The sequence below is a fragment of the Vicugna pacos genome, chromosome 2 (genome assembly GCF_048564905.1).
Source record: "Vicugna pacos chromosome 2, VicPac4, whole genome shotgun sequence".
Taxonomy (NCBI): Eukaryota; Metazoa; Chordata; class Mammalia; order Artiodactyla; family Camelidae; genus Vicugna; species Vicugna pacos.
Genome location: NC_132988.1, coordinates 81,553,352 through 81,577,476, shown reverse-complemented (window position 1 = coordinate 81,577,476; position 24,125 = coordinate 81,553,352). Strand labels below are relative to the sequence as shown.

Below are 24,125 nucleotides of genomic sequence, written 5' to 3'. Positions count from 1 at the left end.
GACCTTTTGTGGCTAGCCTTGTGACTGTCATGGTGCCTGTAGGAATGGTATTTATCATGCTAGTATGTTAAGATGAGTATATAATGAAGCTCAAGGTCTACTAGAAGTCAAACCTCCAGCCATCTCAATCTTCAAGCCCTAGTGGGAGTTGAATCTTCAACCATTTTGGTGTTAATTGCTGTCATTCCTTGAATAACTGTGCCCTGCTCCCTTCACTTCTGTCTCAATTATACCAGGTAACCACCTTTCCTTTCTTATGGCTTGTCCTCTTGGTGTGCACACATATTCTGGCCTAATTTAAACCAAATAAGAAATATTTTCTCTGAACCCCGAGATAGCCTTTAGGTATACTCCTTCCTGGAGACTTTTGGTGAGAATTGTCTGTACTCTGTTTCCATTCCTTCATTTACTCGTCAGTGCTCAGGCCATTACCACTGACCAGTCTTTCACCGCGCTGATCAAAGGCCCCTGGTAGCTGTACGCAGAGCTGTGGGAGATCATGGTGCATACAGTCTCTTGCACTGCTTTTTATTTGCTTCAACTTGGAGTGGTAGTGAAAATAAGTATACTGGGATCCAATATAGATATTACATACATAACCCAAATGCCTCCAGGCCTATAATAAACCCTGCCCTGAAACCTGGACTTGCCAGGGGGAAATTGGCCAGGGAACAGACTGGGTCCTTACCGGCAACTTGCACTTGGTGGCCAGGCAGGCAAATAGAGAACTCAGGGCAGCTGGGAGAGGCTTGGAGGATATGAAAAATCCTATGAGAAGGATGAAGAGAGTTTCTTTTAGGTCCATAGGAGAGCTTTGATAGTAAGTTGCCTGATTGTTGGAGTTACAGGCTCAGGAAGTTTGTTCCTTTAATAAGAAGATTGTTTTTGATTTTGCTTTGGTTGCCATTCTGTATAATAAATCATATCCTTTATCAACACTAAACAAATTTGTAACCATCTGTTGCTGACATTCCATCGAGGACTGATACCCCTGTGAAAACCATACAAGCAAGCCCCCACTACTATGGTTCTGGGAAAGGAGAATTACATCTCCCACCCCCCACCCCCAAAGTCTCACAGTTATTTTTGGAGTTTTCAAAAATGAGGCTCAAGTGAGTTCATGAGTGAGTCTGTTGGCTCCCTTTACCTGAAGGCATCTTTTCGGTTTGTCTAGTTACGTCCATGTGCACTGCCTACAAAAGCACATGGTGACACCTCACCTCTTCCAGTGCCCATTTAAGATCTCTAGTGTCTGTAACAAGGGTGTGGACCCTAGATGGCCCTAAGGCTTTTGTTTAAGATCCTAAAGAAATCCTAATTTTGATAAGTGATTGCAAGACACATAAAACATGACAGTGAATTCAACCAGCCTGGAGATAGTCCAGCAGATCAGTGATATCATCAGAGATCCACACTCTGTTTATTATGCTGCCATCTAAGAAATTAATAGAAAGAGTTGGGGAAAAGCCTTACATGGAAAATTTACAATTAAACCACAAATGATCATGAAACATTAAAAAAAGCTCACTCTTGCTAAGTCAGAGAACTATAAACTAAAACACTGATGTGCCATTTGTTCCCTATCAAATTAAAAAAATTAAAATTATTATCTTATTCAATATTTGTTAGAATTTAGGGGAACAGGCAATCTTTTAAATTGTTAGGAGATTGAATTTGGCAGAAAGTTTTTGTGGGAAATTAGTTATGTGTATTAAAGTTTTTTAAATGAGCATACCTTTTGCCTCAGGATTCCTGGTCTGGAATTTATTTGGGTATGTGCAATAACAGCTCCAAGGGTGTTTTGTGACTAATAGAAAGATTGGTTAAATTACGGCACATAACAAACGACTGAATACCATGCAGCCATTAAATATAAAATTGTAAAAAGATACTGAATCATAGGGAGCCGTGTTTGCAATATAGCGGTTTTAGAAAATAATAATAGCTACCAATCTATTGACTGCTAACCAGTGATAATGACTTCTTTACACACATTATCAGTACTTAACACACATTATCTTGTTTCATCTTTTCTACCCTGAGAGATTGTTTCCCCTGATTACCAATAACCATCTAAAGATGCGGGGAGCCGCTCGTGACGGAGGGCTGCCGAGCACAAAACTTGGGCGTAAAACCCCAAAGTGCAGGGCGCCAGGCTCTGAGATTGAGGCTGCCGAGCACAAAGGTTGGGCCTAAACTCCCACAGTGGGGGGCGCCCGGCTCAAAGGTCAATTGAGTTAGAACAATCTCTGTCCCGCCACCCCTTTTACTAAAGAATGCACCAGGTGCGCTAATGCCTGAGGAAACATCCTTGAGCTATTAAGTCACAAAGGACCTTCAGAGGGAGAGATACAATCGGCACACAAATCAGTGATCTTTTTAGAGAACAATCACCTGAGTTAAATATATACGAGTCACAAGATGCTAGTTTATAGTCACAATGTTAGCCTAGAGAAACAATACTTAAGTTTATGACTTTGGCTTTATCGATCCTGTTTTGGGGAATAGTTGATCCGGGTTTTGGAACAACAAACAACAAATGATAATGATGTCTGTAACAATATACAAGTTAATGATTTTAGTACACGTTGTTAATGTGCCTTAAAACAATACCTTTGCCTACATGCAGAAATGTATGAGCTAATGGGTTAAAATCATATAAATTAACTGCAAGAAATAAACTCGAAGTCCACTCTTGACCTAGCGTCTTGCGGGCTAGAGTGAGACCCTCTCAACCCCAACTTGTCTTGTCTTGCTGTCTCTTTGTTACGTCTTTCCTTTTCTCAGTCCTGCAGCACAGGTTTCTGGACCTGATCGATTGTCGGCTGGCTCCGACATAAAGACAAACTAACTAGTTCAAGTTCAAGTCGCCAGGGTTGGGGAGAACCAGGATTCAGACATAGGCTATCTGACTGACTCTAGAGATGATGACTTTCATCCTTGTACTTTGTATGTAAGCCCATTTTTGTTTTTTGAGGAAATATGTGTGCACAGAAAAAGACTAAACGCAGATGGTATGTGGCTGATGGGTTACAGGCGATTTTAATTTTTTTCTTGCTTGGTATGTAATGAGAGAGAGATAAAAAAAAGTTTAGTTAATTGAAAAAGTAAAAGTGCCAGATAAAGAACACATTCAAGGAAAAAACAACAAAGTAAAGTAAAATAAAGGGTTAAAGGCAAAAACAAAAAAACAAAAAACACACATTCAGTGGAGTCCCAATAACCCAGCTCTATAAATACTGGGCAGTTCAGAGAGGTGATGAGGTGGAGAGCAGAGAGTGGGGTCTGAGAAACTGAGTCACCCGCTTATCCTACTAAGTTTTGTCCTTGTGCTAAATGGTCTCCTTTGAACCAGGTGACTCATCTGTAAAATAAGTAAGGTCCCCTCCCTCCCTAATATTCTATTACTACCTCAAATAACCAAACAATAAAAGAGAGAGCAGGACATTTGAAAATAATTAGCCCCAAATAAAATGCTACCTTATACGTTGAAATAAGTCATTTCTTTACAATGCAATAATACATTTATGAAATGCCTACTTTAATCTGAATTTTTCAAACAGAATTTGATGGCAATGAAAGTATTAGGATGAGATTTGGAATCCTTTTCCTGAATCTGCACTATCACTTTCTAGCTTTTCCACACGATCAGTGTATTGAACATAAGTATTTATTACAGGAGTGTAAAGAACACATTTAAACTGTTTATTGTAATATTTTCATTCAAAATGTTTTGGTTTCCCCTTCCCCCCACCCTTAGATTCGGTTCCTGATTTTATTGGCCCTGGGCGGCTCGCACCAGATCTCTCAGAAACTCATTCAATAGAGAACGCCTACTTGCTCTGGGGTGGACAACGTGCATGACAGAAAAAAAATCTGTGTCAATGTCCTCTGGTGCTTAGGGGTGTGGGACACCGGTATTGACCAAATCCATCTAGGTCAGCGCGGATATTTATCAGCTTAGTGGTTCCCTGGACTAATCGCCACTGTCCGTCTCCTACAAACCCTAGAGGAAGGAGTTTCTGCTTTGTCCTTGCATGCTCCAGGATAGTCATCGTCGTGACTCGGGCCCCGCGGGCGGGTGACAGGTCCAGTGTTGGTCTGGGTCCGCTCGCTTATCGCCGCCGGGCAGGCGGCGCCACGCCTTCCGCTGGCGCGCGGGCACCGACCCCGAGGGAGGGGCCGCCGCCCTGCGCCCTCCACTCCCGGAGCCCGAAGCGTGCAAGGTGAAGCCGGCGTCGGTGTCGTTGGCGCTCGCCGCTCGCTGCCCAGACCGCTTGGCTGGCCGCCCGCCGCCCGTGGCCGTGAAGATAACTCGTGGCCAGCGCCTTCCCAGACCCGCCGTTGCGCCTGTGAGTTGGGGCTCGCCCGGAGCGCGCGGGCGCGGGGGGTGGGCTGCCCGCCGGGCTGTGAGCATCCGTCGCGGAAGGCCGACCCCGGCCGGGTTTTGCTGCCGGCGCGGGCTGTGTCCTGAGCCCTGCGCCGTTCCAGACTGAGTCCAGAGCGCGCGAGACGGAAGAGGGAGTCCTCGGCCGTGCGACAGAGTCTGGGGAGACGCTGGAAGGGGGCAGCCTGGAAAGGAAGCAGGGAGTTTTTGGAAAAGCTCTCCACTATTTAGAAAGCACAGTGCAGATGCTTGATGTCTTTGTTAAGTAGGAGCTGCTTCCGTAGGGTATGTTTGGAAGGTCCCGCTGACTCATCTCAGAGTTTATATAAATGATTGTTCGTACTTTGCCTCTGAGCGTAGCAGCTCCTGAGATTGAAGCCCTTGGTTAAACTGAACCGCTACTAAGCTGAGTGAGTAAACTGTGAAAGCCGTTTGAGATGTGTGTGGCATGAAAGGTTCATGGGTATTGCGTGAACATTTGGTAGAAAAAAGAAATTGTACAAATGAGATGTTTAGGTTTTAATTATTCCCTCCCAGTCCCCATACTTTTCATTTGAAACTATGAAATAGACTGAAAATTTAGACTTTTTTTCCCAGGAAACAATGTCTTGGTGCAACCAATTCCGTGTCTGGTAGTGTGTGTTAAGAGCCCGCTGGTAAAACTTTTACCTTTCTCCAAATGCATGAAACTAGAGTTGGTATGGGATGGATAAAACCTTATTGAGTATGGAAGTTACTACAAGATGAGAGAGAAATTTGTTACTTTAAAGGGATTAACCAACATATTCTATGTCTTTTTCTTCCCCCAGGACGTAAAGTTTGTCCACAACTTTAGATGGTTTGCTGAAGAGTTGTTGAGCTGTCTTTTGTAATTTTTTTGTGGATAGTTGACTTTTAATAACTTGAAAAATTTAACCAGCTTATTACAATACTTAAAAATAATTCTGAAGAAGTTAGAACAATACAGGAAAATACATGACTGAAAAAACTATATTGCAAATCTGGCAGTTTTAAAAAATCTGTATTATTGCTTACGTTTTATTTTTCTTGCCTAATAGAAATATAAAAGCTCATTCCATATTTCAGAAAAGAAAAAAGAAAAAAAAACTTCATAGTAACAAATGTTTATTGGTCATCTTTATTCCAGACCCTGGCACTCAGCAAGAGCTTCCTTAGAAAACACATTCTTTTGCATCAAAATGTTATTAAAATGCACTTACAGCCAAAATGGATTTCTGCATTTATTTTTATTAAGCACTCATAAAGCATTTGAGGCAAACATAAGTATTACAAATGGAAAATAAAATACACCAAGAATAGGGGAGCAGTTTTGGGGAGCAGATTAGAATAGTTGTGGACAGGAAATTAAAGTTACAACCTGGAGGCCAAAACAAAAAGGGACTGACCAGTCATACAATTCAATGAGGATAAAGGCAGGAAATATATGAGCTCCTTGGAGAAGATTTTTCCCGGCATCTACTTCTGAGGGAGATGTTTTGTGTCACAGAAGGATGCAAAGGAGACTGAAAAATGGCAGTGGGAGAGCATCCTTTGGGCTCATCCCATACATAGTACATGCACCACTGTGTTTTCTAGGACTACATGCACTAGTTGTGATTTTCCTTACGGTAAGTGTTATAAGAAACACCTGTTGGATGCTAAGCCCCTATGGTCACATATACTGCTGTTTGATGACTTAGGGCTTGTTTGGGAATCTGGATTTTTTTAGAGGGATAGGTAGACCTGTTGTCCTTCAGATACTCTGTATTTCTCTCAAGCATTTTTGATAGAAGTTTGGCAGCTGTTGAAGTCTATTTCAAGTGGGAAGGTTTATTACTGGGATTATAGGTTAGGGTTGCGATCTTTTAGTGCAAATTAAAGAATCTGAGTGGCCATCCTCTCTCTAGGATATAGAATGTAGGATATATGGGTCTACAGGAAGTACAAGTTTATCCTTTAAAAAATCAGTTCCCACTTCACTCCATGATGTGAACCAATAATGATAAATTGTCTAGATGATTTTGGCCTCATTTTTTTCCCCAGCAACAGCTTTGTGAAATATAATTCACATGTCATACAGTTCACACCTATTTAAAGTGTACAGTTTGTGCAGTCATCATGTTTTCATCATCCTCTCCCCTAAAAACCTATTAACACTCACTCCCCCTTCTCAGCATAGTCCCCCCACCCCCTCTGGTGTTTTGGAAGCAGATATTCTGCCTCACTAGGAGACTGTTAAGAAAGTGGATATCTAATTTTTGACACACATAGTTAGCTTGTTTATAGAAATAAAGAAAATATTCAGAGAATCATTGCATTGAAAATTATTGTACTGTAGTTTAAACTGAGGTGGGTGGGTGTGGGTTAAGCAAAAATGCTGCCCCCATCCTGATTTCAAATAAGTTTTGTTTTCAGCAGGAGGAGTGGGATGAAATCTTGGCAAGGTCAGAAACCATGTTGAAAATGCTGATCCCTAGCTCAGTCCCTTTGGACTGGCAACTGAAAAGACCCGTTAGTCTTTGGAAGAGGAGTTGGCTGGAAATTAGTGCATAGGCCCAGGTAGCATTAGGTATTTCTGTGTCATTTCATAGGCATTGAGTTTTTTCCCAGAAGGGTAAAAATGGAAGTCTCCAGAAAACAAGAAGCCCTGTGATCGCCCTCTGAAGACACTTGAGCTGAGTGTCTTACAAGGAAAGAGGAAAGACTTCTGGAACAGTATACAGACTTCATCAGATACTTTTACACAGGAGTTCTGCCTCTTCTCTTCTTATTCTGCACAGCCTGACCCTGGCTCCACCCTGACCGGACCCTAGGGAACAGGATGGGTAGAAAAGTTAGAGGGACAACAGAATAGTTAGAAAGGGAGAAGGAAGCGTTTCATTTTACCCCTTTTCCTCAATCATCCCGTGTTAGTTTGGAATGTGTTAATACAAGATCGTCGGGTCCTCAGAGTAATAAAGGAGGTAGCCATTAACTGGTGAGTGCTTGCTGTGTGCAGGTGGTTTTTACATCTGTTCTCAGTTTATGCTCGCACTAAACCTTCCAGGGAGGTTTGGGAGTTTGGTATTTATAGAGGAGGAGGCTGAGGGGTCTCAGGGTCATTTATAGCTGGAACAAAAAAACCATATTGAACTTTAACTGGAGTTCACCAATCCTTGCTTTTCTTTTCTTTTCTTTTTTGGATCTAGCCTGGTCATTTGTTTCACATTTTCCTTACATGTTCACAAAGCAGCTCACAGGACCACGGAAAGAGTGTGTGAGTTGACAGGGAGAGGAAGGCCCAGACCTAACGTGCTTCTATAAACTGTGCCATTTCTTCATTTTCTTTTTGATGAAGACTTTTGATGAAGTCTCCTCATCTCTCTGGACTACAGTTTCTTCACGGGACCAGAGAATGTATGAGTTTGAATGGGTGGAGTCTGATTGTATTTGAGTCCAGAAGTGGAATCTGGGCTAGTTGAAAGTGCCAGAACAGTAGTACAAAGTGTCAGGTATGCTAAGAACACTTCATATTCTTACCTGATCCATCAGTGAAGGTTTCTGCAAACTTGCCATCTATTTTGATTTATAATCTTTCTGATCCATTTCTCCTGTTTCATAACATGGGGATACTGTTAGATGTCTTCCCAGAATACCTCATATGATGGTTACCTCAAATAAAATGTGTGCGTCAGAAACCATGAAGTAGTAAGCTAATTTTAGTTAAAAATTGAAGGGTATCATTTCAGCTATACCTAAATCTTAATAGTAATAGTATTATCATACTAAACCGTTCACTGCTTCTATCTGGAATCTAAGGTATGAGTAGAGTCCGTTTGACATATGCAGTGAGATTTACTCCCAGATGTAACTAGCAGCCTATGACCAGTTGACTCATTCCAGTTGCTCCAGTATAGATCCATCCTTTCTACTTCACTCTTTCCTGGAGCTACAAACCACTCACTGTGTTCTGATTTCATACTTAGATATATGCCTTCCCTCTCTCCCAGTTAGATAGGTGTGTTCTATTTTGCCCCCTAGAATGCCACCCAATCTGGAGAAAAATTCAAGAGGTTTGAATTTTTCAACAGAAATCAAATTACTATTCTCCTCTCCCTTCGTAATTGCCACCTAAACAAGGAAGAGGTACAAATTGCTCCTGGAGAGCAGTTTACAAAATGTAAACTTCCTGCTTTCTTCCTTGTCAGTGTGATAAGGATAGCCCTTACACTTGGTTTTTAGGATGTTATAGCTCTCCTATCATTTGAATTTCAGCTAATTTAAAGTATGTTAGAGAAACAAGGAAAAGATATCTTTGAAGTGCCAATGCATTTCAAAAAATACATTTAACTGCGGCTAGGTGGTATAGGTCTTGAAGTTTTAAAGAATAAAGATGATATTTTAAGTCTAATATTATACTTGCATTAGAAGCATTGGGAAATACTGAGGTTATTTCATTATTTTAATTTTTTATTTTGAAATAATTTTAGACTGAAATGTTGCAAAAAAATGGTTCAGAGAGTTCCTCTGACATCTTATGTAACTAATTGTTGAAACTAATGAATTAACATTGGTAAATGCTATTAACTATAGACTATTTGGATTTCATCAGCTTTTCACTATTCTTTTTGTTCAGAATGCAGCCTAGGAGCGCAAACTGCATTTGATTGTTACATATCCTCAATTTCTTCTAATCTGTGGCAGCTCCTCAACCCTCTGTTGTTTTTTCTGACCTGGACACTTGTGAAGAGTGCTGGTCAGTTATTTTGTAGAATGTCCTGCAATTAGTACTCAGTGTTTTCTCATGATTAGATTGAAGTTATGTATTTTGGGAAGAGATACTATAAGTAATCCCAGTGCATCATATCAGGGGTCCATGATGTCTGATGTAAACCTTCGTGAAGTGCTGTTTGCTCGGTCCCCCTTGTAAAGTTACTATTTTTCCCTTTGTATTTAGTAGATATCTTGGGAGAGAAACTTGGACTATGTAAATACCCTGTTTTTCCTTAAATTTTTAATCACTGGTTTTAGCATCCATTGGTAGAACTTGATGTACATGAAACTGTGTTGTTCTAATCATGATTTTAAAATTGGTTTTCTCATTTCTTCTATGTTTATTAATGAGAGTGCTTCTGTAAGGAACAGATGTTCTTTCACCATTTATTTGTTCAACTATTTTTATCAGTACACACTCATCAATATTTATTTTATTATATGCATTATAATCCAATACATCATCATTTAGTTTGCTGCTCAAATTGTCCCACCTTTGGCCACTGGGAGCTCTTCTTTCAGCTTGGCTCCTATGCCCTTTTGACAGACCACCTCCCTACTCCATTTTTTAAAAAAGGCATTTCCTTACTTTCTGGCATCACAAAAGCTCCAGGCTCATTTTTATATTTTTCATGCCCCAGCCATGGAATCAGCCGTTTCTTCAAGGCACTTTGGTTCCCTTTTTTGGAGACTGTTATAAGAAACCAAGATCTGGGTACTAGGTATGTTGCTGGAGTTTCTTTGAGCTTTTTAAGTTCAATAGATTTGTGACCTAGTAAATGCATCTCTACGAAGATGAGTAATGCCTTTAATTTCAAGCACTCTAGAGGCCCCAGTTGTAGTTGCCAATTTAGGTTCAGTCTCTTATGGGAAAGAAATGAAATTGACAGGGTTTAGAATTTTAAAAGTTCCTAGTTTTTCTCAAATGATGATCTATAAGTGCTTACATGAGAAACAGAATGAATACATTAATTTTTATTTATTCAGGCTCTGATAAGAAAGTAGGAATTTTTTTTTAGCTTATTTTATTTAAACTATGTCCTGACTGATGGTTGAAGGGGAGCTATGTGTGGGTCATATCTTTCAGATGTACAAATTATGAGATCCCAGTCCCCTACTCCCCACCTTCATCCACCCCATCCTGGGGCAAATCTTTCTCTTCTGAAAAAAAGGGTTTTAGGCAAGATCTTCATTTCTCTTGTTTTTTTGTGTGCTAAGAGGACCCCTGAATATCCAGAAAATTTGGACATTTCCCCTCTATTTTAGTTATAATTTTAGAGCCTGTTGATTGAGTTCACAGTGATAAAAAGATTCAGTTAAATTTCAGATTTGCATTTATGTTAGTCATGTTAGCTTACTTTTAATATTGAGATATATTTACTCAGTTAAACTTTATTTTAATCTTAGCCAGTCCTGATGATATACAGAACGCTTTCCTCAGGGTTTCATTTCCACAGACCTTCTGTAACTTTCTTCTTATTTTCAGATTTTGTCCTATGCTTTTCCTTTCTTTCTTTGTCTCCAGGACAAAATTACTTTCATTTCCCTTAATGAAATGTATTTCCATTTCTTATACCCTTTTTCCTTTCATAGAAAGATATTTTCCTTACGAGTTTTAGTTGTCTCAATTACATGTATTAACCAAAATTCTTTTGAAACCCTTAATTTCTAGTGAAAACTAAGAAGTAAGCAATTATTATAAACTTTCACAGTATTATTATGTAGATTGGCAAAATCACAAATACTGATTATTTCTAAAACACAGACTTTTTTATAGAAAATTTTTTGTTGTGACATCAAACAGTTTTGTTAATACACCTAAAAAGTTTCTCTGTAAAAGGAAGCCTTTCTTGAGTAATTAATGTTTCAGTATCTTATTTTATTTGGGAGTGATCTATACATTGAATAAATTTTCATCATTTCACTTAACTTAGCAAAACTCTAACGTTTTAAGTCACCAAAAATCTGTAGAAACCATTTTTAAGTAGACACAGCATAAAACATAATTATTCTTAAATAATTTACTTAAAAGCTCTTACCTCATTTATATCTATTAAATTACAGTTATTTTTAGATTATCCATGAAAGACATAAAAACAAACATAACTACAGATCTCATAGCTTCATTTCAAAACTTAGTCATCAACCGGTTATTACATTATAAACTTACTAGTTCATAAATAACAACTGGAACAAGTTAAATTTATTTGCTCAGATGACGAAAGCTTTTCTCTATTTGTGGAAAAGACTTTTAAGATTTGTATTTGTTCTTGATAAATCCTCAAGGAAGCTGTGAATTAGATTTGTTGAGGGAGGCTTTCTAGCTGTTTGAGTTTAAAAAGGCTCTTTTCCCTCTTTTGGGGAGTGGAGGTGGGGGTCTTCAGGTTCTACCTGATTGAGCTAATTCAGCTCAGTCTCAGGTCCTTGTGGGCTGTATTTACATTTCTAATTTGTAGAGATTTGCAAGACAAAGACAGTTGCTTTTAATTCCCCAGAGAACTGGTCTGCTGCCTAAGTGATATTAAAAGACTGATTTTCCCAACTACATTTTCTTTAATTCGATTTTTTTTTATCAGTAAGTAGACTTCCAACTACATGGAAAATCAAGAGTTCTATGTTCTAAAACTTAAAGGTTCAAATTATCACGCCTTCAAAAGTTTGCTCAAGGTATTCAATAAAGGCCCTCTTTCAGAGTGTACAACTTATACCCAGAGCAATTTACCCTAGGGGCAAAAATTCTCCATTATTGCTTTTATATTAGCCCCTGAATACTAGCACTGAGTTTTATTTCATATTGTGTGGACGCAGATAACCCTATGGATTTTTTTAGTATGTTTAGTCAGTATTGCCTGAGGAGCATATTTATATGCTGTCTTATGCAAGGCAGGGGAAGCGTTCCCCAGTGAGACCTGTTGTTTGTCGCATAGTATGATTAGGCAAAAGAGATGTAACCACCTTACAGAAAGCCAGTTCAAATATATCAGTTTTTATAAACATTCGTCTCAATTCTATCAACTCTTAACCTTTAACTTTATTCTCCATTAGGACCCCATCAGCCAGTCTTGGTCTCACAAGGAGTCCCAGAAACCTTTCTTTTTATCCTCTGACCATTTTATCTATTTTTGTATAAACAGCTTTGGGGTGTCCAGTGAGGAATTGAGCCAAGGGACTCAGGATCTTTTGTCTGTCTTTGAACTTAATTAATTGGCCTAACTGTTGCCCCAGGCAATTGCTGGTCAGGTATCTCAGTGTAATTTTTTAGCAGCCTTTTAAATATATGTATTTTAAACTGGAGTAAACAGAGTGCACTTGTTTAGGGCTCTTCAGTGTTGAGGACTGTCAACTGAAATAAATGCACAGCCTAAAAGTTGAGAGTTTTATTCAACGGAAGGACTCGAACCAGGATGACAGCCTCTCAGATGGCTCTGAGAAACTGCTCCAAAGAGGTAAGGGAGAAGCTAGGATGTATTGAAGTTTTACAACAAAGACCAGGTAGTTGGAACATTAAATGATTTCTTGTTATCTGAAGAAAACCAGAAGGAGTCCTAGAAGTCTTTTTTTTTTTAATCTCTTGTCCATTTTATCTAATTTTATATAAAAGTCTCTGGGATCCTCAGTTTGCGCCAAAGGGCTTAGGCCCTTGTCGATTTTAAAATTTGATTAATTGGTCTAACTGTTGCCCCAGTTGTTGATCAAGTATCTCAGTGTATATTTTTTTCCCAGCCCTATAAATATATACATTTTAAACCAGGGTAAATAGAGCAGACTTGTTTGAACTTTAATGTTGGGGACCAGTAGGTGATCCCTTTGGCCTTTTTAACCTTACGTAGTGTAGTATCAAAACCTTGTCTATCTTAAGCCATAAATATCCCTTTTATTTATCCCATTTTAAATAACCATATGAAAAATATTTATCCATTTGGGATAAGTCCCTTATTTTTCCCTTGTTAAGAAAAAAAATCTTTATAGACATTTTCTACATTCCTTTTTCCAGTACTCAACCTAATTAACATTAATTATTCTAATGTTTTTATAGCATCTCTAAAACCCATTGAGGGGAAAAGGGAAACACAAATACAGCTTTTCAAATCCGTTTTTTTTTTAATTAAGTTCTTAGGTTAACCATTAGATATATATTTTTCCACCTTTAAACTTGATTGATTTTTATAGGTACCAATAAAACCTATAAACTATAGGTTTATAACGAGAGCTCTCTAAAGTTTTACCAGTTTAGAAGTTTTTCCAATTTAAAGGATCTGTCATCTGGCCATCAGTGAAATACGTATATATTAGTAGTGATTTTAAACCGATAGACAAATAGGCTTTCCCACAAGAAAGCAGAGGGGGGTGGGTTGCCGCCTAAATAAGATTCAAAAGTTTACTCCCCCAAAATGTAAAGGCCTTTGCAGTCCAGGCTGATGCAACAACAAATGGTTAAGGTGGCAAAATGTCTGAGAATTGGTACAATCAAAGGATTGTTCAGAATCCCCATTTATTTGCTTGGCCACCATATGTACATCATATTTATACCTTCTAGATGACAGAGTCCAAGTTTTCTTTAAAAAAAAAAAACACATACATACATACATACATACACACAAAACACCCAGAGAAAGAAAACCTTTACATTTCAAGGACACAGGAAGAGAAATCCAAGTTCCTCTTAAAAGGGCTTTTGTTTCTGTAAGGTAAGAATTCCGGAAAAAAAATATTTTTATCAGGCCGACTTTTGTTTTAACTTAACTGTGTAAGCAATGGAAGAGCCCTGACCTAGTTATTTTCAAGGTAAGATTTTCTTTAATTCTCAGTTAAAGTAAATTTTGTACATACATGAACTTGGCCGGGGTATTAGTTGGAGGTTGGCAGTCTGTCATTTCTTTTTCTTTTGTCTTGAAAGTTCTAGTCCCCATTCTGAGGTCGGGTTGTCGGAACAAAATTGCTAGTGGGTTTCCCCGCAGGGACAGCTACATGGCATGAGATATTTGCCTCCACCACTCCTGCAAGTTTCTCAGTCACCTGAGAAAGCCATTGCCAGCCAGGAGGAGAGTCCCATCTTTGGAGTTGAAAGGCTTCTCATAAGATTTTACTTTTATCTCGACAAATTCAATGGAGGTAGCCAAATTGAGGAAAGTGTTAGACCAGCCTCTTACCCAACCACTCCGTCCAGACGTTGGTATCTTTCAACCAGCCCTACCTAGGACGTCTCCTCTAGGTGGATATTTCCCGGTACCTTTCAACCAGTCCCCACCAGCGCGTCTCCACTGGGTGGGTATTTCCCCCCAGTATCTTTCAATTGGGGGCCTAGGTACCTGAATACACCACCAAATAAAATTCAGTATCATCAACCAACATGGGAGATCCAAGAACCTGGAGAGACTCACCCAAATTCGTCTGGACTCCCCAAGGAGGCAGATGGGCACAAAGGACCACTGCTGGTACCAAGGCTCCAGTTCCTCGTAGAGTTCAGACAAAGGAGAGAAGTCTGCTCTGGGTCCCTCCCTTCGTAGTGGTCACCAAAACTGTCAACTGAAGTTAATGCACAGCCTAAAAGTTGTGAGTTATGTTTTAATTGGTGAGAGGACACAAGCCAGGATAACAGCTTCTCAGATCACTCTGAGAAACTGCTCCAAAGAGGTAGGAGAGGAGCTAGGATATATAGGAATTTTACAACAAAGACCAGGTAGTCGGAACATTAAAAGATTACTTGTTAAATGAAGAAAACTGGACATGTCAAGTTAAAGAATTTAGTGCTTTTCTATGTATGGGAGGGAGCAAACATTTCGGCTCATTGAATTCATTCCTTTGACAAGCACCTAGCTATCTAGGGCCAATATCCTGTCCTTTCTTATTCTCAGTCCCCTCAGAGTGCACCATTGTAAGTGGCTGCAGAGGCTGGGCTGCAGGCTTGTCTTCACTGGAGGGTGGTTGTAGCGGCTGATGACTTGGTGGCTTCAGCATTCTTTGTTTGCTGATACGGATTGCAGTATTTTTCGTTCACAGGGACCAACAGGAGGTCCCTTTGGCCCTCCAAACTTAGGTAGTGTTGTATCCAAAACCTTTGTTTTAATCCCATTAACATCTGTTTTATTTATTTCATTTCTTAACCATCTAAAGATTTTTATTCTTTAAAATTTGTTGGAAAGAAGTGTCTAGACTTTCCCATCAGTTTTTTCTAGTTCCCCTGTTAATCCACCTAATTAACAGTTAATCTGTTTTTATTAGCATCTGTAAGTTTCATTGAAGGGAAACAGACTACAAATGCAGCTTCCCAAACTGGTTTTTGCTGTTGTTGTTTTTTAAATTTATTTAAATTTATTTATTTTTTGATCATCTTTATCCTTTCTTTTTTTTTTAACACCTGTAGTGTGGTGTGATTCCTGTACAGTAAAATACACATATTTCAGATGTACAACTTGATGAATTTTGATAGATGTATACACCAGTGGAAACCATCACCACAATCAAGATAGCTAACATTTCCATCACTCCCTAGGAGGTACAAATTTCGAATTCCCAGTTAATCCCTTCCCATCTCCATTACTCCCTGGTAACCATAAGTTTGTTCTTTACGTCTGTGAGTCTGTTTTTGTTTTGTAAACAAGTTCATTTGTGTCTTTTTTTTTCTTTTTTCAGATTCCACATATAAACGATATCATATGATATTTTTCTTTCTCTTCATGGCTTTCTTCACTTAGAATGACAGCCTCCAGGTCCATCCATGTTGCTGCAAATGGCATCATTTTATTCTTTTTTATGGCTTAGTAGTATTCCATCGTGTATATATACCATATGTTCTTTATCCAGTCATCTGTTGATGGACATTTGGGTTGTTTCCATGTCTTGACTATTGGAAATAGTGCTGCTGTGAACATTGGGGTGCATGTATCTTTTTGAATTATATTTTCCTCCAGGTATATGTCTTAAGAGTGGGATTGCTGGATCAAATGGTAAGTTTATTTTTAGTTTTTTAAGGAACCTCCGTACTGTCCTCCATAGTGGCTGAACCAATTTACATTCCCACGGGCAGTGTAGGAGGGTTCCCTTTTCCTCACCCCCTCTCCAGCATTTACCGTACATAGACTTTTTAATAATGGCCATTCTGACTGTTGTGAGGTGATATCTCATTGTAGTTTTGATTTGCATTTCTCTAGCAATTAGTGATGTGCTTGTTGGCTATCTGTCTGTCTTCTTTGGAGAGATATCTATTTATGTCTTCTGCCTATTTTTTGATTGGGTTGCTTGTTTTTTTTGATATTAAGCTGTATGAGTTGTTTGTATACTTTGGAAATTAGTCCCTTGTCAGTCACATCATTTGCAAATATTTTCTCTCATTCTGTAGGTTGTGGTTTCATTTTGTTGATAGAATCCTTAGATGTGCAAAAACTTTTAAATTTAATGAGACCCCATTTGTTTATTTTTGCTTTCATTTCCATTACTCTAGGAGCTTGTTCAAAAAAAATATTGCTGTGATTTATGTCAGAGTGTTCTGCCTATGTTTTCCTGTTGTTTGTTTTAAACTAAGGGATTTCTTAAGGTTATCCTTTTTAATTTTTTTGCATTTACCTTCTACTTTGGTCTTTTCATAGGTACCAATAAAATAGGTGTTTATATTGAGAGCTCTTTAAAAATTTACCAATTCAGGAGTTTCTCCAGTTTAAAGGATCTATCATCTGGCCACTGAAGAATAGTATCTTAAAGACTACTCAAACCAATAAGATGCGAAAGGTGTCCCCACAACAGAATGCAGGGGATGCAGCCTTCACAAGATCTAGAAAGTTTACTCCCTAAAATACTAAGAAAGTGAGGGCCTTCATTGTACAGAAAAACGCAACAAAGATTGAGATGACAGGAGCCCATTATGGGCTGGGACCCCTTATGACAAAATTCTCTAAGAGTTGGCACAACCAGAGAAAGACTGCTCAGAATCCCAGATTATCGGGTGGCTGCCAGATATACATCATATGTGTACTTCCTGGATTCCAGGAACCAAGCTCTCAAGACACAGCGGGGAGAAAAAGCCTGAGAAGATCAGGTAGAATATTTACATCTCAAAGACACACAGAGAGAAATGCAAGTTCCTCCTAGAAGGGCCTTTGTTCCTTTAAGGTCAAAATTCTGAAAAGATGGTTTCTCAAGCTAGCTTTATCTAGATGCACACACACACACACACACACACACACAAACACAAATTAATTTTGGAATGTCAAAAGAACCCCAATTTGGCCATTTTTAGGCTGAGATGTCCTTTAATTCTCAGATAAGCAAGTACTTGTAGGAAAAAATTCTGTACATGCATAATAAAATCTTCCTAGTGTCTCTCAACTGGGGTAGCCCACTCAGTGTCTTTCAATTGAGCAAAATCTTCCCAGGATCTTTCATCTTGGGTAATTTCATCTTGAGTCACCCAGGTAACTCTTCTTGAAACTAAGTTCAAGGAAAACCTACTCTTCCAGAGAGGAGTTTATCCACCACCAAATAAAACTTAAGATCATCAGCCAATAAGGGGAGATCCAAGAACCAGGAGAGACTCTCCCAAATTTGCCTGGTCTCTCTGAGAGGGCAGACAGGCTTAAGAGGCCTCTGCTGGTACCAAGGCTCCAGGTCCTCGTAGAGTCCAGGCAAAGGGGAGAAGTCTGCTCTGGGTCCCTTTACTGTTCACCAGAATGGTCAACTGAAGAAAAATGCACAACCTGAAAGTTTCAAGTTAAGCCTTATTTGAAGATCTTACTGAGGACTGTAGCTTGGGAGGCAGCCTCTCAGGTAACTCTGAAGAACTGCTCCAAAGAGGTAAAGGAGAGGCCAAGATACATAGGAGTTTTTTGCTTCAAAAAAAAAAAAATCTAGTCGAACATCAGAGATTACTCTTAGTCATGAGAAACAGACATCTCAAGTTATGACTTCAGTGCTTTTCTAGGTATGGGAAGATGCAAGAATCTGGGCTCATTGAAATTGTTTGTTAGATATGCATTTTAACTATCTTGGGCCAGCACCCAAAGCACATAATGCTGCTGCTTTTTCTCTATCCTGATTTCCCCTCAGCATGTACAACGGGGTGAGGGGGTTGGGGTGTGTGTGTGACTGCAGTGGCTGATGGCTTGATCCCTGTTTACCAGAATGACAGGCTACATTCCCTGTCCACATCTATCAGATCCTTCTTAAATGTAAATGAGTGTGAATGTAAATGTAAATAAGTTTCCCTCATCCTGAAGCTGAACTGTTGTTATACTTGCTCTTGTGTTTCCCTTATTGGGCAGAGTTGGGGGAGGTGGGGAAATGGGGTTGTTTTGGAATGGGTCAGACAGCAGAGAATCATTATGAAATCTCCATTGGCTGTGACCTTGCTCTGGAATAAGGTGCCTCCTCCTGCCTGCTGGAGTCCTGGGCCCTCCCCGCCCTCCCAGCCTTACCTTCTTGTGGATAAAGAAGAGGGCTGCAGACAGGGTGTACTACTGGCACCCTAAAGTATGTATCTGAATCCACTCTTCCTTAGAATCTAGGTACTGTTTCTACTTATAGTTTCTGAGTGCTTGTCTTGTGTCTAGTATTGTATTTAGGGCAAAACATACCCAGCTGTCATAGTGAGGCAGGAAGGTAGTGGGCAGGACACAGCCATTAAAGGAATGACATAGCAGTTAGCACCAAGATGGTGGAAGATTCAACTCCCAGTAGACCTGGAGGCCAAAGATGGCAGGACATTCAACCTCCAGTGGACCTTAAGCTTCATTATACTCATTGTAAGGTACTAGCATGGTGAATGACACACCCACAGGTGCCATGACAATTCCAAAGACAAAAGAGTGGGCAGTGGCCCAGCTCCTGGGAATCCCCGCCCTTTCCCCAAGGTAGTTGGAATAATCCTCTCACTTGTCAGCATATAAAAACGAGCAAGACCGCACCTCAAGGGCTTGAGCTCTCTCTCTTGCTTTTGAGAGGGCCTGCGCTCTGTCTGTGGAGTGTGTATCTACCTTATTTTAACAACTTCCCCCGCCCCCCTCCCCGTCTACACCTCTGTAAATAAATCCACTTTTACTCAACTATGGCTCACTCTTGAATTCTTTCCTGTGTGAAGCCAAGGATCCTCACTTGGCAGGGTGTGTCCCAGGGACTTGTGACAGTAGGCTGGGAGGGGTGTGCAGGCCAGTATCCCCATCTTGGCTCTTGGATGATTATAGTAGCCTCTACATGGTCTCCCTATTCTCTACTTCTCCCCCAGTGCCCCCCCACCACAAGTCAGAGTCATCTTTTTAAACATTGTTAGATCTTATCTTTCCTCTACCCAGAACTTTTTGGTGCCTTCCAGTCTCATTTGAAGCCAAAGCCAGAGTTCTTGCCATGGCCTATGGTGTGTGCAGTGCCGACTGGTGCCTGCCAAGGCCCTGAGACCCCCATTCCCAGGCTCTCAGATGTCCACCTGCAATCCCTGAAAAAAACAAAGTACACCCTTTCCTAACGTTGTTTGCTGTAGCAGAATTAACAGCCCTGGGAAATGACTAGCCTCACCAAGGCTCAGGCCGACTTGTTCTCCTCCTTATCGGAATCATAAATTCCACTACCTTGCCTGTGTCAGCCCATGTCTCCATCTCACTGGAGTCATAAATCTACTACCTGCCTTATACCAACTCCCCTTACCTCACTTACAGCCAATCAGAAATCTGTTACCCTATCCCTTTGTGTTCACAGCCCCTTCCCCGATAAAAGACCCTTCACGTTCACACCTGGTGGACACACAGGCACCTCTTGCCTGTGTGGCCCACTGTTGCCTGTAGCAGCAAACCTATTGTTCTTGAACTTTCTTTGCCTTTGGTAAATTCTTACCAACCGGAGCCACAGGCTCCACCAAGTGTTCCTCAACAATACTGTATATATTACATATACATCTACATATATTCTCTGCACTCATGACATAGCTTACTTTAATTTTTTTGATATTTCTAGGCTACGTAGTTTGCAAGTTTTTTCAGATTGTTGCAAATCTCAAAAATAATTTTCCAATATATTTATTGAAAGGAAATCTGCATATAAGTGGACCTGCACAGCTCAAACCTGTGTTGTTCAAGGTGATGGCAAATGCAAGTTCATGTGTAGGACGCACGGTGAGGCAAGCAAACGGAAAAGTCGGATTTTGGAGCAGAGAAAGGTTTACTGCAGGGCCAAGCAAGAACAGGTGGCTCTTGCTCAAAAGACCTGAACTCCCTGTTGGTTTTCTGGGAGGTTTCTATAGTCAAAATCTGGGGTGAGGGCTGCAGGGTGTATGACTTTCTTCTGATTGGTTGGTGGTGAGGTACCAGGGCGGTGTTCCAGGAATCTTGTGCTCAGCCTGAAGTTACCAACCTCCACCTGGGTGGGGGCCTTAGCTCCTTCAGTAGAACTCGGGGATATGTATCAGATTGCTACGCATATCCCTTGAGGAGGAATCAGGGCCCTTCCCCATTGCTGCGCTATTGTTTCCTGACTGCCTCTCCCTTGTTTTGCATTCCTTCACTCTGAAGAGTAACTGTTTGACTCTGTCCTTTGGAATTCAGGGAAGGTTTAGGAGGCTGAAGCCTTTTCCTACAAAAAAGAAATGGGTGTATGTAGGGAGCAGAGAGGGGGACACGGAAAGTCTTTGGTACCCAGGAGGGCCCCACAGGATGCTGCTCAGTTTCAAAGGGTCAACTGTATTTACTTTATGTGCACTTCCATCTATTTAAAAAGACTGAAAAATTAAAGAGACAGAAAACAGATCCATGGTTGTCAGGGGCTGGGGTGGGAGGAGGGGATTTCTTTGGGGGTGATGGAAATGGTCTGTGTCTTGATTTTGGTGGTTATATGACTACATTTTCAAAAGTTCAAAAACTATACTTAAAGAGGATGCGTTTTCCTGTTTACAACACTGTTTTCAGTTGGCATGCTTTCAATAAACATGACAAGAAACAAAGATTAGGCTGATTCATGAGTAGAGTTGGCAGTATATTGGAAGGAATGTTATACCTACCAAAATATTCCCCTTTTTGGGGAGTCATCTATACCTTTTTTCCACAAGTCATTGGTTTCCCCATAGATCCCTAGCTGGCCTTGCCAGTATCTCCTCAGCTGGAAGGATGAGGCTGTTTAGGACAAGTGAGGAGAGGGCTGAGAGGGGACCTGCCGAGCTTCCAGAGTCACGTCTTAGCTCCCTACAGGGCATATAGTCACCCTTTGATGGCCTTTGCTTACCTCTCCAGCCTCATTTTCTTACTGCCCCTGTTGAGGGGCAGAATAGGTTCTTGCCTCGCGCAGGAAAGAATTCAAGAGCAAGGCATGGTAAAGTGAAAATAACTTTATTTAGAGAGATACATACTCCATGGACAGACTGTCTCCCTCAGAAGGGAAAATGGCTTAGGCGATACACACTTCATATGCAGAATGTAGACCATCTCAGAAAGGTGAGAGGGAGAGAAGTCGAGAGGTGTGGAGTGTTTAAAGTAAAAGTCAATACATACTCCGTGGACAGAGTGCGGACCGACTCAGAAGGTGAGCAGGACAGAGCGAGGGTGGCAGAGCGAGTGAGAGCGGCCACGAGGTGCGGAGTTGTTAGGGTTTATGGGCTCGGCAATTTCACATGCTAACAAGTGGGAGGATTATTCCAACTGCTTTGGGGAAGGGGCAAGGATTTCCAGGAAACATCCTCCCTGCCCACTTTTGACCTCTTAAAGGCAGCCTAGGAACTGTCACGGCGCTTGTGGGTGCGCCATGACGCTCAAGGTCTGCTGGCAGTCGAATCTTCCACCATCTAGGTTCTAACCAGCTTGTCCTGTCTTCGATGGCTGTGTCATTCCTTCAGTGATTGTGCCCTGCCCCTTTCCTCCCACTTCTCTCCTTCCCGAAACATAAACTATAGTATTTTAAACTGCATGTGTTTCCCAACAGTCTCTTTCAGTTTAAGGACTTTTGCTTTCCTTTACTAGACCAACTTTCTCTTTTCCCCTCTTCACATCATCTGGTTAGTCTCCTCTAGGAAGCCACTTCTTTTTTTTTCTTTTTTTTTTTAATCAAAGTATAGTTGATTTACAATGTGTTAGTTTCTATTGTACAGCAGAGCGATTCAGTCATATATGTACATGTTGCAGAAAAATGTGTTACAGCTCAGTTGTAACAGCAACCTGGATCCGGGCGAGAGACCAAGCAGCACTCGGAGAGTTGGAGAACTCAGGTTTATTATGCCAGCGGGCCCAGAGGAGTTAACACTCCAAGCTCTGGACCCTGTCTGTAGGTTCACACAGGCTTTTATAGGCTGCCAGTTTACACTTTGCAACATCATATACAAGTAAAGTATAACAAAAGTTGACTAATTAGGAACAAGTTTTGTAGAAATAAACCAATCAGGAGGGAGAGAAATAACCAATCAAGAGTGAGCTCCATGCAAATGAAGTACTACAAATGGACCAATCAGGAGTTGGCTTAGGGAACCAATAGAATTTTAGGGGTAAGTTCCACTCTCCTAGAAGTAAGCCATTTCAGAGGCAAAAAGTAAGATAGAGCCGCTGGGCCAGGGAACCGGATGGTGCTGGCAGGAGAGTAGTGGCCCTGCCTGGGGGTCCTGCAGGTCTTTTTTATGGGGCTTCCCACCTCATACATACATGTTCTTTTTCATATTCTTTTTCATTATAGGCTATTATAAGATATTGAATATAGTTCCCTGTGCTATGCAGTAGGACCTTCTTGTTTAAATGTCTGTAGGAGGCCACTTTTGACCCCCCACCTCCCACCTCTAGGTCATGTGCTCTCTGAGGGATGAAACTGTCTTTTAATCTTTCAGTTCTCAAATGAATTTGAGGTTGTAGGCAAAGAGGTGGGGAAGGACATTCCTGGCTGGAAGAATGTCCTGCTTTGAAATGGGATAATAATATATTCTCTGAACTCCAGCTGTGTTAATATATTGAGTTCTTAGGTAGTATTCCTTAAGACTTGTCCTTACCTTTCACAGATCCCAAGTGAAACCTTCTGTGGTGTGTATTTATGCCCTAATTTGTATATGTAGTTTACTGATCCTACCAGAATTTAACTTCTCCAGATGACCTCTCTAAACATGATGCTTAGTGACTTCCTCTTGTTTGTGTTTATAATATCTTTAAGAAGCTACTTTGCTCAATATAGGGCTGTGTGATTTGGTCTTTCATTCAGTGGAAATGACTGAGCAGAATATGACGAGCTCCAAAGGATACAAAAATAATGGACATTAAGTCCCTGCTTTTACAATACCCTCTAGGCAGATTCTGTCTTCAGATGCAAATATAGCTTTAGACAGTGGCAGATTTGCAATAAAGTCTAAAGGAGTTACCTTTAAATATCATTCTTTTACTTATAATTTGGGAGATGGCTGAAGGCCAAAAGGGCAGGAGAGAAATTTCCTGCACTAGAGCTGGAGCTAGAAAAAAATGTTAATACTAATTTGTTTGGTGAACTGTGATCTAAATACTGGTCATACATTGTTAGAGAGATCTTTGTGACTGCTATAAGAAAGCCTTGGAGTGTGGCTGGGAGGGTTATAGTTTATTTAAATTGATTATTTTTCTTTCATTGGCTCACCTTTGGTATTTGACATTCTGAATAAAGGAGTATGAAATTCACTATGAAAATGTTATGAAATATTGTGTTATGGTCAAAAATGTTTTGGTAAAATGTGAAGTCTGTTTGGGGATCAGATTCAGTTCTTTAGAGATTCACCTCATTTGTTTGAGGAAAGTGATCTAATTAAATTAAACAGTTGTTCGGAAGACAGTTCTAAAAAACTGAGCATTGCCTTTTTCAGCCATTGTATACTGATCATTTTATAGATTTGTTATTCTCAACCTGAAATACATAACACTATCATGTTTTTGAAGTAAATATAATATAGTTTTGTACTGTTTTAAAACTCAGAAATGAATTTGATAACAGCATGTACCAAGTGTATGTATCTTTTTTTTTTTTGATGTGGGATGGCTATGGGAGTGATTGGGGTGGCCTCGAAATGTTCAAGTATATG

At 40.3% G+C, this 24,125-nt stretch overlaps 1 protein-coding gene across 8 annotated transcripts in view; it reads left to right on the top strand.

The window, feature by feature from the left end:
* ABCG2 (ATP binding cassette subfamily G member 2 (JR blood group)) overlaps window positions 1-24,125 on the top strand; it is a 122,344-nt gene that overhangs the window by 57,834 nt on the left and 40,385 nt on the right. The window contains exon 1 of one of the 8 annotated variants that reach the window (XM_015250562.3): window positions 4,185-4,352. The exons of 6 other annotated variants lie outside the window; for them this stretch is intronic. The gene's annotated coding sequence lies outside the window, so the exon portion shown is untranslated. Of the gene's footprint in view, window positions 1-4,184; window positions 4,353-4,683; window positions 4,798-24,125 lie in introns of those variants that run through there. One more of the 8 variants, XM_006198164.3, reaches the window with a different exon arrangement.